General features: G+C 35.9%; 1 non-coding gene across 1 annotated transcript; it reads right to left on the bottom strand.

The window, feature by feature from the left end:
- Positions 1–3,315: 3,315 nt before the first annotated feature.
- Positions 3,316–3,430, bottom strand: LOC136730536 (U5 spliceosomal RNA). The gene has a single exon (XR_010809330.1). It is a non-coding gene; the product is annotated as a U5 spliceosomal RNA (small nuclear RNA).
- Between the last annotated feature and the right edge of the window lie 292 nt (positions 3,431–3,722).

Raw genomic sequence — 3,722 nt, 5'->3', positions numbered from 1 at the left:
GCTGCTACATGTAAGGTATTATTATTTATTAATAAATTAACTCTAGTCTCTGAAACTAAAACAAAGGCCAAAGGAACATTTCAAATGCTAACCCTTTGTGTTCTATACAGTTAAAAAGGAGAGTTAGAAATTTTGTACAACAGCATTTACATACCATATATGGCTTCCACCTTTAAGCGATCCAGAGGTGTCTTTTTCTCCGAAGTTGGATCTCTCTTGCTGCCACCACCACGAAGATTGCTCTTTAATAATGTTGGAAAGTCAAAGACAGCAACCGTCAGGGTTCTTGCATATGACGTATTCGTGCTGCACCTCTCTGCAAGGATCCAGGACAGTTTGTCAATGTAAACTCCAGTGCCTGGGAATATTTCCACCTAAAAGACAATGGTAAATAAAAAACAAGTTTATCCCCAAACTATTCTTATATTATGTTAAGTGGAATACATTATCAGTAAGGCTGTGATTTTGTTACAGAAATGTGTTATTAAAGACCACAGTATGTCTCAATTCTAAGTTTATTAATTTACACACATAATAAAGTCAGTGAATCTGTGACACCCATAATTCAATTACATTCTTATTATCAACTATAACTATGAATATAACTGATAATGTAGCATCATTAGATTGTTTACAACCAATATTTGTTTTCAATATATATATTTTTACCTTGTCTTTGTAATATTGTAGACCAAGAGTGTTATACCTGTTTTGGTGATTCTTTGTCAGATTCAGAACAATTTGCTGTGGGGCTGTCAGAACCACTTGATGGTGACACACTTTTGTCTTCATTGCTGATAAATGTGGCTTTTGTTACAATTTTTTTCAGATTGTCCAAAAGGTCTGGAATCTCTGGAGAAAAAAAACTTAGTATTAAATGATAATCATTTCTAGTAATATATTTAATACAAAGTGAAAACAAAACCATCAATGCCTGCAATTATACTTGAGAGACTTGCTCTATGTTATTGGCAAACTGACCTTTTTGTGGGTCATTAACATTAGCTACGAAAAAAATAGAAGAGATAAAATACAAGAATTACCAGGTCTAATGTAATGCATATAGTCATTAATGTAGGATTATGAAGTTATGTTGAAAAACTTTATTTAATAATCAGTATTATTAAACTATTAGACAGTGCACATTAAGAGTCTGTATTGTGGTTCTAGATTACTTCAGTATGATCAACTATAATACATTACTCTGGAATCTAAATTACTGAAGAATAACATTTATCAAGGTAAGGAATTATTTGCTATAAATAAAAAAACTTACCATCAACCATACGGTTTCGAAGACATTGGTTTTCATTTTTAAGTCTTGTGTTTTCCTTTTCGAGCTGCTTAACGTTTTGCTGTAGCACAACTTCACTGGACTCTTTAAATGTCTGTAGAATATGACGGGATCTAATTCTTGATGCTCCATCGGTTTTCTTTCTTATTTTGTGCTGTATTCAGAGAGGAAAAGAGTTTAAAATGAATATATATATATATATATATATATATATATATATATATATATATATGAAAATGATTAAAAAAAAAACAATCCTGCAATACATTTATTTAATATTTGCAGTAATTATCTCACCGGTAACTGTGGTTCATCAAGGTCACTATCATCTGAAATTTGAAGTTTTTTGTTTGGTTTAGGTACTCTCTTCATTTTAGGAGAGGGCATTTTTGTTAGGTCATTAAGTTTTCTTCTTAGTTCGCCTTCTTTTCCTAAAATAAAAATAAAATAAATAAAACCCTGCATTATGTCCACAGATATTTGGGGATTATATTTATTTGTCATAAAAATACTGTGCTTTGACCATACAAATTAAGATGAACAGCCAACACTGAATCAAAACTGAAGTTAAATTATATCTGGTTTAATTTATTTTGTGATTTGGGGGATTTTATTGTAAAGCACAACACACAATAAATCGTTCTTACAAATGCCAGTCAAATATGACGAGTTTTTAGCGCCCTCACCACCACCTACCATGTTATAAGAGTATGTTAGAAGTACAACACATTAATAACTTAAACATTCATTTCAAATATACTGTGATTGTATATATCAAATAGCATGTAAAGACTTTAATGTTTTTTTTTTAAATAAACATTGTTACCAGTCATAATGATCTGCGCTTCATGGACAGGCCATCCACCTTTTGGAGGTTTGTTCGTGTCTCTCCACTCTGCTCTGAAGTTTCGAGTCGTCTCTTCGTCATCATCAGCAATGCTGAATAAATCAAAATTGCGAAAGCAAGCAGTGGGAATCACGCTGTAAGAGTCTTTGTCGACCCCGCTTTCCCACTTCACCAACGCGTGCATCACCGCCATACTACCTTCACCTTCTCGTCCGTTTTTTCTGCGCCTTTTTCCCCCGACAAGTCACGGCACAAAAAACAGTCCCGCTCTGCATTCTGGTACTTGGCGTTCTTAATAACACCAACAGGGTGTAATCGCATAGACCACTCGAGTATAAAGTACTACATATCCCATCAGTTACAGTTTTTTTTCATCTTCTGAAACTGCAATTTAGCACTTTCAACTGTTTCTTAGTGATTCCTAGAATTACTAACCGGTATTGTAGTCAATGTGTTTATAACCTTTTTTGTTTAACGATTTGTGTGTTATCCTATGGGATCCCATGGTCTTTGATTTGGTCACGGAAGTGATTTGTCTTTGATTTGTTGATCTAGAGTTGAATTTTAATTAGTTTTTCCCTTTTGTATAATTAGTGTAGTGCTACATTTAGTCTTTGTTTTTAAATAAATTTGACAATTTATATCTTTGGAATTGGTGTCTGCGTCCAATTATTACAGAAATTGAGTTCTACAAGACTCCAGGATTCGTGATAAGGTGATACTATGAATTCACTTCTTTAATTGAAATGTATAAGTGTACCTTACGCTACATATATGTATGTATGTATGTATGTATGTATGTCCAATTGCTTTGACAATACAAATGAATTGAATTGAGAGAGAGAGAGAGACAGACAGACAGACTGACAAACAGAAAAACAGACAGACACAGACACACACACACACAGAGCCAGCCAGCCAGCCAGCCAGCTCAGCGATGACATCACGAGCCTCTCTCAGCTGACTGCTATGACATCACAGAGCACGTACATTCCGTTGCTTGCTGTCTGTCAACCACTCAGTCACTGCCAGCCAGACTGGCTGGCTGGCTGGATGGGGGGGCTGCTTGCTGCTGCTGCGTACCTTAGCAAGCTTATTTGCTTGACCGGCCTTCCTACTCCTCTGCCCACATGCCCACCTATGCCCGATCTGCTGTTCACCTGGATCACAGCTCCGCCCCAACAAGGCAGAGCCCCCCAAGAATGGTACAAACTCACCCACGATCCCCTCCACGGAAAGCTTTAGCAAAAGGCAAAAGCGTTATACGTAATGAAGAGGAACCCGAGTCCAAGACGCATCCGACCAGCCATACATATTTGTGTGTATTAAAGATCACATTTTCTTACATTTAGTTTTTCTGTACTTTATTACATCTTATTGTGATTTATAAAAGTATTGTTTCTTTTCCATATGTATGTATGTATGTGTGTGTGTGTGTGTGTGTGTGTGTGTGTGTGTGTCTGTCTCTGTGTGAAAGTTAGTGTGTGTGTCTGTACGTGTGTGTGCCTGTCTCTGTGTGATAGTGTGTGTGTGTGTGTGTGTGTGTGTGTGTGTGTGTGTATATGTCTCTCTGTGAAAGTG

The sequence above is a fragment of the Amia ocellicauda genome, unplaced genomic scaffold, assembly GCF_036373705.1.
Source record: "Amia ocellicauda isolate fAmiCal2 unplaced genomic scaffold, fAmiCal2.hap1 HAP1_SCAFFOLD_32, whole genome shotgun sequence".
NCBI classification, from domain to species: domain Eukaryota; kingdom Metazoa; phylum Chordata; class Actinopteri; order Amiiformes; family Amiidae; genus Amia; species Amia ocellicauda.
This window is presented reverse-complemented; position numbering and strand designations above follow the sequence as displayed.